This window comes from Pelobates fuscus, chromosome 5 (genome assembly GCF_036172605.1).
Source record: "Pelobates fuscus isolate aPelFus1 chromosome 5, aPelFus1.pri, whole genome shotgun sequence".
NCBI classification, from domain to species: domain Eukaryota; kingdom Metazoa; phylum Chordata; class Amphibia; order Anura; family Pelobatidae; genus Pelobates; species Pelobates fuscus.
This window is the reverse complement of record NC_086321.1, coordinates 43,761,589-43,776,680: the sequence shown is the minus strand read 5'-3', so window position 1 is coordinate 43,776,680 and position 15,092 is coordinate 43,761,589. Positions and strand designations below refer to the sequence as shown.

Sequence of the window (15,092 nt, the reverse complement as noted above, 5' to 3'; positions counted from 1 at the left end):
AACTTGCCCTGTTACATTCTATAATGAATGCAACGGTGTGGGTGGGGGTCATCTTCCTGTGCGCCCGCACATCCAACGCCTCTCCCCTCTGTCAGTCCCTGCATTGGCTTCCCATAAGATATAGGGCTTGATTTTAAATTCTGGTTCCTGCTTTCATATCTCTACATAATGTTACTCCCACCAATGTATCCTCCCTAATACACAAGTATGTCCAGTCTAGGTCCCTACGCTCTGCCGAAGGAATACTTCTATCCTCTGTCCATACTCCCACCTCTGATGCTCGCCTTTAAGACTTCTCTAGGGCTGCACTGTTCCTATGGAACTCCCTTTCCTTCTCAGTTAGATGCTCTCTCCACTCCTTAAAAAAAATCATTAAAAACTCACTTCTTCACAAAAGTGTATCAAAACTGATTCCTCTTCTACAACTGTCATTTAAAAAAAATAAAAATATACTAAGTCTTCTGTGAATACTATTCTACCAATCTACTTCTCTAATACTATCCTTACCTTTTGTGTCACTTTACCCCACTCCCTCTAGCATTGAGCAGGGCCCACAACCCCTATGTTGCTGTGCATCAAACTTGTCTGGTTACAATTACATGTTTGCTAGTCTACCCATTGTAAAGCGTTGCTGAATTTGTTGGTGCTATATAAAAATAGTAATAATAATTAGGGATCCGAAAAAAAAAAAGTTTAAAAAAAATACAAATGCGCCCCCCCCCCATTTTACACACATTACATACCCACACACATTACATACCCGCACACACACTCTACATTCATTATATACACACTCACTGCACAAACACTCACTGCACAAACACTCACTGCACAAACACACACACACTCTGAATTCATTATATGCACACACTGCATTCACTATATACACTACACAAACACACATTCTGCATTCACTATACACACACTACACAAACACACACACTGCATCCACTAACCAAATACTCTCACTGCATCCACTACACACATATATTCTTGAAAGCATAAACCATTCTGCCTGGCATGTATATTTTGTGCATTTACCTTAATAAAAAAAAATGTGCAAAAAAAGAAATAATAAACATGTTCAGTTAACTGTAGATTTGTGTCGAAACAGTATTTTTTCAAAATGGTATCGGTAAGTTATCAGCCTGAAACTTCACAGATTATCGATATCGGCTCTAAAAAAATTATCGGTCAATCCCTAATAATAATAATGTAGTCATTTGTTTTTAAGTATTTCAAACACTCATTTCCATATCCTGTCCCTTATGGACTCATTTGCATACATCTAAATAGTATGTACTTTTTATTAATTCCTTCGTGTCTGTTTGAGTTCTGTTTATAGCCCTTATTTAAATTTGTAAAACTCTTTATTTCAGAACAATAGGTTCCCTTTTGTTGTTCACCTTCCTTTACATTTAAAAAAAAAAAAAAAAAAAAAGCAAGTTAAATAAACATTATTCACCTTCTGCCCAGCGCCAGGACTCCTTTTCTACAACGGCTGCTCCTAAAATAAAGGATTGGAGGTAGACATGTTTGGCCAAACACTGAGCTCCTCCAATCATATGCTCCTGACATATGATTCCCAGCCAGAGTTTTATTCTGCTCTGGAGGCAAAGCACCTCTAGTGGCTCTCTACCTCACAGCGTATTTAAGCCTGCAGTGTTAGCATTGCTGTTTATATTGCAGGCTTAAAAGGACCGGACCACTGCACCTAGACCACTTAATGGATGGAGTGGTCTGGGTGACTATAGTGTTCCTCTAAATGTTTTTAAACATTCATTTCCATATCTGGTTCTTTATTGACCTATTGGCACTATTATACAGTATGTACTTTGTGTTAATTCCTACATGGCAGTTTGACTTGTGTGTATAAAATTCATTTAAATTTGTAGAACTCTGACATTATCCAAAGTGTGAATCGTCAGGAATTTAAAATTAATTGAATATTTTAGGCCAATATAGAGATTGGAGAAGTTTTCCATTTCCATTATTTTGTTTTACATTTTTAACTTCACTTTAATTCGATTTCTTAACATTAACCCTGTAGTGTATAGCCCTGTGTATATTCAATTTAAATGGACCAATAATTAACTATAATCTACTTCTGCAAGCCTATGAGAGAGAGATGCAAAGGATTTTTGGGAGTCTTGGTAAGGATTTCAGAGTTGGAGCTGACAACTTTGCAGAACCTAACCTGATTTACTTTGGGGTATGGGTGGGGCCATCTTGGTTTTTGGGTTGATGGTGCCTAGGTCTGGACAAAAGACCGCAGTGACCGTTTTCTACCCCATGCATCAGAAGGCATCACTCCTGCACACTTTAAATTTCTGGCACACTTTAAAATCTTGCCCAAGCCTAAAGTCCTTTTAGAGATCCCTCTCTGCATACCTCAAAACAGAATGCATGTGTCATGGTTGATTATATATTTCCTACCTGTTCTATGTTCAATTTTGTATATATTGTGTATTAGTATTGGTTTTGTATTTTATTGTACCATGTATCAATGCAATGTTTTGTGGACCCAGGACATACTCAAAAACCAGAGAAATCTCAATGTATCTTTCCTGGTAAAATATTTTATAAATAAGTTACAAGTATACAAACTGGGAACTACACTCACTTGCAGTACAGTATTAGATGTACACTCAATGCTCTGATGACTTCAAAGTGACCAGCATTTTACCAATCCAAAAGAAAAGAAAATGGATCTGGGTACCTCAAGAGGTTGTAAGTCCCACACTTTAAGTTGAAGTGAGTTACGTCTAGATTTGACATAGGCCACATTGCATAGCCAAAACGTTATCTCTGCACCTCACTTCAAATTAAAGTTTGTGATTTGTATCCTGCTGGAGTGACCGGATCCATTTTTCTATTTATTGGATCACTTTAAGTTATGACATAGAGAGCTAATTACATTTATTTTTAGTTTTCTGGTGCTTATAAGACATGTAAGCACAGTGTTCAATAAATAATTACTTGCACATCAGAGATCCACTCCTTTATGATTGTGTATTTTGATGTGCTAGCTGTATTAGCCCTTGGGTTTTTTTTTTGGTTTTTTTTTAGACTGGCATGTCTTTATTGCTGGGTGTGTAAAAGAGCATTTGTTATATTCAATGCTGTCTCATACCCTTTAGGAATTCAAAAAGTGACTGAATAATAGAAACACTGCTTTATTGTAATGTGGGATTCTATTATTCCTTGGCATCAAAGTCCTACTCTCAATTCCTAAATGTGCTTTCCCCCCAAATTGTTAATTTTTTTTTTACACAGTTTGCATTAATGGGATGCTGCAGTCCATAAACGGGGAAAGGATATATTTCAATCACTGTAATCCCAGGCACACCAGTCATTGTTTAACTGGTGTGCTAACAGATGGGGTAAAAACATACCTGCAAAGCAATGGTACCCATGAGAATGATGGGGTAACCCATCCGTTCAGCGTTAATCCTATTGCTTTGCCAACCAGTGTGTTGCTGATGGGATTATAGAAACATCACACTCCTGTTTATATTAGTTCGTTTCCCATTTATCTGTGAAACAGGATTTCCTTTTGGAGTTGTTGGTTAGCTGTGTGACTGTCAATGACTGCCCATCTATTCTGAAATTTCTGATCCACTTCTGTTTGATCTAGTGGAACAGTATATGTCCAAGGTCCAATACTGTGCACACAAACTAAATTGGGGTGGGGGACTGCATTATAAACTATTGATATCTTGTTAGGTAACTGCTTGAACGCAGAATACAAAGGATTGTTATTCATGGAAGTCTACAAGGTCACTAGATGGAGCTATATCCCTCCACCTCTTCACTGAAATGTCTATTAGCCTTTAGCACCTCCACATTACTATGCGTTTGTAAACAGAGACGTGCCTCAACTATAATAGACGGCATTAGAGTGCTCTTTTGTGATTCTTGCATGGTTTTAAAAAAAACATACTTGGTCACAATATCCTTGATTTCTTCAACTTCTCTCACATTGTATGGAACCTGCATATGATTTCTTTGAGAAGCATGATGGAACATGCTATATCACGGTCTGTGAGGAGCATGAGGGATCATGCTATCATGGTCTGTGAGGAGCATGAGGGACCATGCTATCATGGTCTGTGAGGAGCATGAGGAACCATGCTATCACGGTCTGTGAGGAGCATGAGGGACCATGCTATCACGGTCTGTGAGGAGCATGAGGGACCATGCTATCACGGTCTGTGAGGAGCATGAGGGACCATGCTATCACGGTCTGTGAGGAGCATGAGGGACCATGCTATCACGGTCTGTGAGGAGCATGAGGGACCATGCTATCACGGTCTGTGAGGAGCATGAGGGAACATGCTATCACGGTCTGTGAGGAGCATGAGGGAACATGCTTCTTAACCAAACGCCCATGTAGAGTAGAATTATTACACCTTTTCTTCAATAGAAGTATAGCTTTCACGCATTTAAACTTCCTATGTCCTTTGTGCAAAAAAAAAACCCAACAAAACCCAAAGAAACTGCTCTAATGTAAAGATCTGACATTATTTTGTGTTTACTGAAGACATTGAAACATTGCTTACAGTGCCCTCTTCCAGATAAACAATGTAAAATAATGTTACCACCAAAAGTGAGTGGGTAGGGCAGTCAAAACTGAAAGTGAGACACTTAACTTCAAACATTTCATTAACTTATTTAACATGACAGGTAACAGTGGGGCATGTTGATGAAATTGTAATTTTTTTCTACTTATCTGGTGTTCTAGTATTGAGATCTTTACCAACATAACTCTTTATAGTTAATGCTTTTGTGTGCCTCACAGACCTCTCGTAGAACTTTGTAGAACCTTCCTTCATGCTTCTCACAGACCTTGATAGCATATTCACTCACGCTCCTCTCAAACCTTGGTAAAATGCGCCCTCATGCTCCTCAAAGACGTCGTATGCAGGCTCCATACAATGTGAGAGAAGTTTAGGAAATCAAAGCTATTATAAGCGAGAAATATGTTTCTTAAAATCATGCAAGAATCACAAAAGAGCACTCTAATGTCATCTGTGATAGTTGAGGCACATGTCTCTGCTCTGTTTTTCATTAGGCTTTGAATTCAGGCTGGGGGAAGAAGCCGGCCCTCCTGTAAAATACCCCTCGCTTTGCTACCCATAATGGCCTTTGTAGTGCTTATTGCCTAGTCTGACTTATGGTGTCCTGACCTATGTTTGTGTAAAGGAACAGTCTTGGCACCATTACAACGTCACCAAACTGACGTTATGGTGCCAGGAGATTCCTGGCGCGGGCTCACCTTAAGGGGTTAAACCATTCTCGAATGGTTTTACTCCAAAGTCTTGGTTCCAGTGCTGGATCTCCCTGCTCCTCTGCCTTTACGTTTTCTAAAAATCAGTGAATCCCTATTCCTGAAAGTGGCTTGAAAAAGTTTATTTTCAAGACAGTTTTATAAGTGAGGATTTAATAATTGGTGGGGAGCGTCAGCTGAACGTTCTCAGCCAGTCAGCGGTGCCACTGCTAGAGTCTGCAAGAGCCTACCAGTTTAGACATTTTTCAAAAACAGGCAGAGAGGCAGGGAGTTTCAGTGCTGAAACAAAGCCTTTGGGGTTAAACTGTTTGAAAATGGCTCACCTTTTAAGGTGAGCCAGTGACATGCTGGCACTATAACAACTTAATTTCTTGTTATGGTGCCTAATTTTCCTTTGTTTGAATTTTTCACCACCTTTTAGGAAGTGACTGTTTCATTGATCCCAGCCGTAGTAAAACCTAGTAATACACCTTTATATCTCTTTCCTACATCTGTTGATCGGGATCTGACTAATCAATCTGTACTGGTAAACTTGATACATGGTTATTTTCCTGTGTCTTGTGTTCACTTTTTTTTTTTCACTATGTGTACATGCAATGGTAAGAAAGGACCTTGTGAATTAATTCAGGGGGGGAAGATGGACCACTCACCTGACACCTCGCTCCCATCTCTACTCTGAAGAGCAGGTTCTGCGGTGTGAAATAGTTACACCCCCCCAATTTGACAATACTGAGCTTAGTTGGTAGAAAAGCAACAACCCCTGATCTCTGATAGAACATCTGGAATTCAAATAATACGGAGTTAATTGGTAACAACATGAATATCTGGTTTCTACAGCTTAGTGATGATACATGTGAGGTCATGCTTTTTGAAGTGATTGGCACATTTCAATATTCACAATGCCTTTCCAGCTCCGGCTAATAACATTTGATTGACAGAGATCAGGATCCACAGAGCTTGCAACTTCCAAGTAACCCTCCTAAAAAGGGGTAACTTACATTAAACGTGTGTTGCCTTCTTCCTCTCTTAGTCCTGTACTTTTTGTCAAAACCCAACAGGGAGTACTGAAAATACATATTGCATAGTATTCTGATTGCTGCAATTGATAGAATTACAGAGAAGGATGCAAAGTAGATCTATCTGTGCCCTCTGACTTTTTATTTAGCTGCTTATTATATACCCTTAGAGGATGAATACTCTAGTGCTAGGTTTAGAAAAAACGAACTTGGCGATCACTAGAGAACAAAAAACAGGAGGGATATTTGCTCCTATTAAATATTAGAGATCCACAATTTCTCTGGAGATTACAGAATAAAATATTGGTTTTTTTCATGTTCGAATAAGTCAATTTCCGTCCTTGCACAGAGAGGGCACACATTGCAAAGAGGAATGCCCACACATGCCTGCTGCTATCCTACCCTTTCAAGCGGGTTGAGAAAGTGGAAGTGAGTGTGCTTTATTTAAAGACAGAAATAGCTGCCACCCTCCCAGTACAGGTTTTGTGGCAAAAAAGGTTATCTGAAAAATCCTATTTAAAATGTTATGGTCTATGTCCCAAACTGGCTGGCTCCTACTCTCTCATTGCAAACAAATTACTCTCTTTATATGCCAGAGGGTTTTCTAATATGTGTGTGCTCTGTCAGTCATGTTGTCTATGCTTCTATTATGAACAGCTCTTGTTTTGTGTGAGAGCCTTTTCCAGGGAGGTATGTGCTTTGTGCAGAGGTGGCATATCATTATAGCATACTTTCTTAACCCCTTAAGGACCAAACTTCTGGAATAAAAGGGAATCATGACATGCCACACATGTCCTGTCCTTAAGGGGTTAAAGAGGACTCTGGTATTGTCGTCCTTTTATATTAAAGGGGCACTCAAGACTTGCTAAATTCACTTCTGCATTGTCTGAGTAGATGACACAAGCACATGTTTTTTTGTAGCTGAGAAAGCCTTGCTTTGTTCATACTACTCAAACCACTCCCCTACCACAAACAAAAAATGAATAAATCCAGATACCCTTAAAAGCAGTATCATGTGACTCCCAGGTCTCTGGTAGAGGTCCCAATAATAAGGAATAACTATACCACCCAGGAGGGGTGAGAAAGTCATATATAAGTGATGGCATATTAGATATATACAATGAGCTATAAATGTTATTGTTCGGGTGCTGTGCTACTACCGAGTAATAAAAACCTTTCTTCAGTTACTTGTTGCTGCAACTCCAGTTCCATAGGGGATTTACATATGTAAGACAATGTGGACACTTACATGATTAAAAGTATCCCAGATCCTAATATTGGTGCTGGATTTATCCCATATGTAGAAATCACCAAAACCAGTCACAGTCCACACTCATCGGGATCTCAGAATAACACAACAGGTACATCATGGACAGTGCATACTTTATTATAGAAAAATGCCCAACATATTATAAAAATATGTGCAGAGGTCGTAAGTGACAGGTAATTCAAGGATTTTACTATTACCATGACGTAAAGTCATGATTTTATTAATGACACGGAGGGGAGTATTATGCTGCACTCTTTCTTTTTCCCTCAGCAGCAAAGAAAAAAAAACTTTATAAACATAACCAATAATAACATTAACAGTCTCAGGTGTATTCTTCCCAGTAACAGGAACAGCCAATCAGGTTCCACTTCTCCAGCATAAAAGGCTCTGTCAGCCAATCCTGTTCCTCTTTATTTGCAGTCCCGAAGAAGTAAAATTATCCAACCAAACATTGAACTGTACAGGAAGGGGTTTTTCCTTTCGATGCGGGGTAGATTAGGCTGTAAAAGAGGAGAAATATGGTAATACCTTAGCATAAAACTGGGTGTACGCATAATCATAGGTATTTGAGATAGTGTTTGTCCAAGGGAATATTGTTGTTTAATCTATACATATTGGTGGCCGTATAGGCAAATGACTATCATAGTGAAGACTTACCTGGTTCCAAGTATAACTGTAAAATCCTTGAATTTTATTAAGACACGGAGGCTCCTATTATGCTGGTTTAAAGCTGAGAAACTACCGTTCCTGCGAAATGGTGAATTGGTTTGAAGTAGAAATCACGGAAGGTAGATTCTGAGGACCAGTCGGCTGCTTTCAAAATGTCTTCCAGGCGACAACCCATGGAAGAGGCCTTGGAAGCCATTGCTCCTCGTATGGAGTGAGTAGAAAATATGGAGGTGTCAATTCCTGCCGTAGTCATGATCCATTTGACCCAGCGGGCCAGGGTCGGGGTAGACACCGGTAGGTGTGGTCTTTGGAAAGAGATGAAGAGTTCATGTTTATTTGGGTCTCGCAACGTCATGGTGCGCATTTCGTAGGTTTGTAGGTATTTAACCGGGCATAAGAGAGGTTTGTCAGGAAAGGCTGGGTATGTCACTCTCTTTGTTGAGCTTTTTGTTCTCCGTGATATATCGAAAGTGACCCCTTTTGGAGTGTAGGACCGTGCGGTGATGTCTAAAGCTCTAACGTCTGAGACCCTTTTGCAGGATATGAGACATAGGAGCATGACCAGTTTTGCCGACAGTTGTTTCAAAGATAGTGTTGCATTATCCAGCCAAGATTCGAGGAAAAGGAGGATAATGGAGACGTCCCATAGCACTGAATAGCGTGGCAGCGGGGGTCGTGCGAATCTGATGCCGCGAATGAGTCGGCATACCAGTGGGTGGCGTCCTATCGGTGCGCCATTGATGCCTTGGTGTGCGGCAGAAATGGCCGATCTGTAGAGGTTCACCGTGCGGTATGCTTTGCCACTTTCAAATAATGAAGTTAAGAACTGCAGGATCGAATTCAGAGGAGCCGATATGGGATCCAAGTTCCGTTCCATGCTCCAATCGTGCCATTTGCTCCAAGCAGATTTATAATCTTGTCTCGTGCTGGGTGCCCATGCGCTCTCGAGAAGTTGGAGAGTTGATTCCGAAATTCCTTTGATTGAGTAAGGTTCCCGGAAACCAGCCATGCCGTGAGATGTAGTAATTCTTGTTGAATCAGGGGGTGAGGGGACCCGTCCGGGTCTTGGAGAAGATAGTCGAAGCGTGGGAGAGTGCAGGGTATGTCTACCGCCATAACCTTGACCATCCAGTCTGATGGTTGGAGGAGATCTCGGAGGCAGTGTATGCCTTCCATTTTGAAATGGTTGTAGGCAACAAAAGTGTTGAGCTGTTTCAAGTGGATCACTGGGCGGACGACGCCACCTTTCTTGGCAACTAAGAATAGGTTGCTCACATAGCCTGGGGTAGTCATAGGGATCTCTAAGATGGCTTGTTTGTGTGCCAATTCTAAGACCTCCTTGGATACAAGGGAGGCGTCTTGTTGGGAGAACAGCATTCCCCGTGGCGGGGAGATTTGTACTGGGAGGGACAGGAACTCTAAGGTATACCCTCTTACCGTGTTCAATACCCAGGCATCTGATGAAATGTGTGACCATACATGGAAAAAATGTCGGAGTCTGCCCCCCACTGCCCCCTAGGGAAGAAGGAAGTATGAGAGGACTTACCATAAGGTGGTCTGGTGCCACGTGATCCACGAGCAACCCATGGCCGCCCACGTTGTGGGAAGAAGGCCGGGGTGTTGCGGTGCTCTGTGAAGGAGGTTTGTCCAGTGTAGGAGCCTCGGTTCTGTCGGAATGAACCCCTGTTAACACGGCCGGACAGACGGCTCCTGGCTCTTCCGGCCCCACCAAAAACCTTGGGGTGGAAAACTCTGCGCATGTTTGATTGCGCCTTGTCTAGGGCAGTAAAGGTATGTACAAAGGAGCCATGCTCCTTGACAAAATTGTCCCCGAACAGGAGACCACGGGCCTGGGTGCCCGGCTCGGTAATAGCCATATTCACCAATTTTGGCTCTATCTTTAATAAGATCGCCTTGCGACGCTCTGTGGCCATCGCACAGTTGGCATTGCCGATCAGGCAAATTACTCTTTGAATCCAACCACTTATGGCGGTACGATCTAAGTCTTGGTCGTTTTCGACCATATCAAAAATTTTGGTTGCTGGGCCCAATATATCCAATAATTTATCCTGGCAATTGCGCAGGGAGAAATCAAGGCCCTTGTTAGGCTTCCAGCCAGTCTTGCCCAGCTCGTGCATTCAGCCGACGGGGAGGAGAAGAGGAGGATCGGAGGAGGAGAGCTCTCCGCCCACCGCTGGAAAAAGGTACGTTTTTAACACTTTCCCCTTTCCAGAGCCCGGCGGGAGTGGGTCCCTGAGGGTGGGGGCACCCTCAGGGCACTCTAGTGCCAGGAAAACGAATATGTTTTCCTGGCACTAGAGTGGTCCTTTAATAAAATCCAAAATCTTCAAGCACATGTCCATTAATGCAGACTCTTTCTCAGGGGCGTCCAAGGTTCCAAAATGCAAAAATGAAAAAAAGTTTGCTCCTTCTACTGTAGGCAAAAAATGAACACAATATAAAATGCATAACACAGTAAATCTGAAAACAACTGATCTCTGAGAATGTATGGGTATTCGACAGTTGGGCAAATGTGATTGGCTGGCTAATGCATCCAATCATATTGTTTCATTTTCTTTATATTTTAGTAGAACAGCAGTTCCGTGGTAAAACCAATACACAAAGAAAAATACCTCTAATTTACATTGTTCCTTGAATTTTGATAGAATTACTTGTAAATTCAAACACCATATACACCAATAGAATTGTATTCTTCTATCTCTTTTTCACAAACTGCTTTAGCAAAAATAAATATTTTCTTTAACCCAGGTGCTTTTAAAATGAATTCTAAAAGGTAAAATTCATTTTCCCAAATCATCTATTTTTGGCTCTGTTTTTGCATTCCTATATGAATTGCGAAAATGTACCACTTACGTACTCTGATTTCTCCATATTTTATAAGTAGGTTCAGTAGTGAATATAACAAATGCTGTATAGCCGTGACTAACATTTATTGAGCTTTTTGTTTTTGTGTTAAACCATGCTTTTTATATTAGAAACATGTGGGAAGTATTAGGGGTCGAAGGGGTATTTCTGTGCATCTGTATTAATGCTAACCAAATCGACGTGTAAAAGTTTAACCCGTATGAAGAATACATTGAGATATGAATATTCATATTTAAGACAAACGTACTGAGTCATCCTTGTACAATGAGAAATCTCAAACTGAGGGAAGGTTTAAAGGTTACTTAGATTTTGGAGGTTCAGGGTACCCATAGCACATTAAGTAGTAGTGATGAGCACGAGGTCAAACAGTCTGCCTTCAGACAGAAGGAGGTGAATTACCTTGCACCTTCATTTTCAATGAATAAATCTGTAGTAATCACCCCTCCCTGGGGGCTGCCATGATTTAGGATCCCTCACTGATCTATCTGCTGGCTTCCCTCTCTATGTGAATCACTCCTTTACATCCATCCTTGTATCGTGATTCAGGGAAGCAGTTCTATGGTGATACTGTGTGTGAGTGTATGTGTGTGCTTAGAGGTGGGGAGGGGGGGGGGAAGGGGAGGATGCTTGTGTGTGTGTATAAGTAGAGATGAAGGCAGCTGGAGAGGAGGAGTATGGGGAGCTCCGAATCGCTTATGCATTTAAATGCAATATTTGATTCTTTAAATTCACCTTCAGTATGGTTGAGATTTTCCTGCCTCCAGCCCCCGGTGGCAAATATTGTGTTAATTGGCTGGCTCCCCCTCTGTGGATCCTGTAATACAATGCTTGCATCGTAGTTCTCATAGCTTTTTTGCTTTTGGTGTGCTTGTATGCATGGGGAATGTCCGTAACTGGAAAAGGTTTAAGTTCCAGGACTACTTTTTCAGCAAGCCATCCTGCATTGGGTTTCTGGATGTAGGGTCTTGGCTTTCTTCTTGCAGCAGTGGAGCTGAATGGGTAGAAGGAGCAGTGAGCCCATTACGCTGTCAGGTCTTGGTTTGTTCACTGCAAAACTTTTTTGTTTTGTTTTTCTTTTTGGGGTGTTTGCTTCACCACCTTGATGCTGTTGCACCTTTTCTGCATTACCTGGTGGTGTGGGTAGAGACAGCAAGGTAAGTGGGAATGTTTAGGAATGTGTTGGTGATGCTCCTGGTGGCATGCGATATCTGGAGTACGACAACGGCTTATTGCGATCCAGACTGCACTGTGGCCGCGGCAGCTTCCCTGCTCTGGCTGTGAAATGGTCTGTTTTTGGAACGCACTCAATTCTCACAGCTAGAAATATGTAAAAATGTATTTACTGATACTTCTATGCAGCTGATGTGCAGCTTAAGGATTGTGGTCCCTGCAGACTGCTCTTCATGTGAGTACAGCGAGTCTAGAACCTGATTACCCCCTGCATCCCCTCCAGGACTTATTCATTAATGAGATTCAGGAAGAATTATACAATGTGTTCAAGTGGTTTGTATGGCAATGGTATACATTGGTTTCTGTAAAGAATTGTATATTAATCAGCTTGTTTGTTAGCCCTAGTGTTACCAGGGGCTCCAGGAATGCATTGCTATGTGGAAGATAGCATTTTAATCTGGCAGTAGAGGGTTAACGTCACCCCCTACACTCCAACCCCCACTTGCTATGACAGTGACTCCTTATTTTTTGATCCTGACTGTTACCCTTTTGACACATGACTAAACGGCACTTTAAACAGCAGAAATGTCTTTAATTAATAGGATGGAATTTTGCCTCGTACCAAAACCTTATCTGTGCGCTGTTCTGTATTTACTTCAAGCATCCAAAACCCTCACACAGCAGTGTGAATCTCACTCTGTTCTTTGCGGCTAGATTACAGACATTTAAAGGAAGACCCTCACATTCTTACTTGACTAGGGATCTACATTATTCTGCCCTGCAGTTCAAAGCATTGATTTTTGGGGGGTTTATAGAACACCAACATATGCTGCAACTCTGCACAATGTAAAATACTACACAAATGGCATCAAACAAATATGATAAACAGAAATTGTGTGGTTGAGACCCTGCTTAATCAAGCTTAAACTTTAGAGGAAGTGTGCTTTTTACCTATTTAGTAGTTAGATGCCAATGTGTTTAGACACAAGGTAAGGTGTCTCGATATTTAGTCTGTCTTGTTAAACATTTACAGGGGGAAAATGAAACTGGGTGAAACAAAACTCTACACTTAGGTTGTGTAAGGAGATAAATGGTAGACTGGTCTAGTGACAGGATTTATAGAGCGTTGATAGGCTTTCCTGAAATATATCAACTAAATGAGATTTTATGCATTTTTAAAAATACATAGTGTGTTAGAATAAGTTACACTCATCAGAAATTCAGAATTCAGTCGTGTCAAATGTGCCGTGAACTTGCAACTGCCTTTCTGAGGATACTTAGTCTTGTTTCAAATGAGCAGCTTATTAAAAAGTGGCTTCACAGCTGACATCTGGAGCCATAAGGAGTGTCATTAAACATTGAACAAAGTAAGTCACCAGCCCTCACTAAACTTCAAATGCTGCGATATACAGCCTCCATACCTCCCACACTGTCTGACAGTCTATATGGGAGAGAGATCATGAATAAGTTTATCTCTCTCTCCTCCTCATACATGGAGATGGGCAGGAAAACTTTAAAAAGGTTAAGTATTAATCCCAGTGAAGTTAATAACGTATTGGTACAGTAACTTCACCAGGATGAACGTTTAAATCAAGATTTGATCTATACATGGGCTTGTGAAATTGCTTTCAAATATATAGCTGAACATTGATTCTCAGTATTATCTTATTTACTTACTTTGTTTCTCTATCATTACTCGAACCATAAAAACTACTAACATGACTACAGCTCTGTCTGATGAAGGATTTCAGTGGTTTAGATAATGTGCACGTCGTTTTGGAGAAGACCTACTGCAATCCCTTAAACTTAAACTATTGATTGATGCCTGGTATTGCCAGGTGCTCAAACCAAAATGGTTGAATGTGGTGATACCTGCTTGGGAAGAAAAACATGAAGAGGAATAGGCAGAGGGGCGATCGGTACCTGCCTGGCAGGAGGGAGCTGTAGCTTGGTCCAGGGTGGAAGAGACCATAGTCTAGCTTTGCCGACTGGATCCCCGATAGCAGCAAGGAAGCAGACTTGGGGGAAGTACTCGGTCAGAGTATGGAAGCTCCATCACAATTTTGGGAATTTTAATTCTTATATCTAGAAAAAAAAGTAGCAAGAGAGGTGAGAACAGACAACAGCTCAACTAGCCTGCCCTTCGGTGGGTCCCCGCTCAGTTCTCAAGTTGGTTTAAGCTTAACTTGTGCCACTACAGAGAGAACATATGTGAGGCATATCAGACTGCTCCCAGCCATATGGGCAGTCCAGATCCGAAATGCCAGCAAGTTCCCTCTGCACAAGAGATATGGCAACCCCAGATGATCGTGTAAGGTATCATCAGTGAGGCATAGCCAATATCCCTCTAGGGACCGTGAGCAAGGGGTCCACGTCTGGATTGCCCTTTAAACTTAAGGAGAGAAAAATAAGTAGCCTAAGAGGTGAGAACGGACAACAGCTCAATTTTTTTTTTTTTAAATTCTTAAATCTGCCTGCAAAACAATCCATGCACAATATTGCTGTGTTATGTTTATAGGCCGGCTATGCATCCTTCAAATATGCAATGCTAATAACAATCTTTCAATCAAAAGGTGCTCAGTAGTGAAGGATTTAAAAAATGTATATATATATTTTAAACAATAATTTCCCTTTTAATGGTTAGAAGAACACATTTGGCAATTATTTTTAAAACATCTGTATACTATTGTAGAAAAACTAGAGTAAAGTGAGAGAATAAGGCGGGCGTTGTGGTACGTTCTTGTCTTGTCTAAAACATCTCAATTGCAGTATTGATAACACATGGTGGGTG

The 15,092-nt window shown here is 41.1% G+C and overlaps 1 protein-coding gene across 8 annotated transcripts in view; it reads left to right on the top strand.

Annotated features, from left to right (window-relative positions):
- UNC13B (unc-13 homolog B) overlaps positions 1-15,092 on the top strand; it is a 463,085-nt gene that overhangs the window by 263,976 nt on the left and 184,017 nt on the right. For 3 of the 8 annotated variants that reach the window (XM_063453767.1, XM_063453768.1, XM_063453766.1), the window contains exon 1: positions 11,827-12,285. The exons of the other annotated variants lie outside the window; for them this stretch is intronic. The gene's annotated coding sequence lies outside the window, so the exon portion shown is untranslated. Of the gene's footprint in view, positions 1-11,826; positions 12,286-15,092 lie in introns of those variants that run through there. 8 annotated transcript variants of the gene reach the window in all.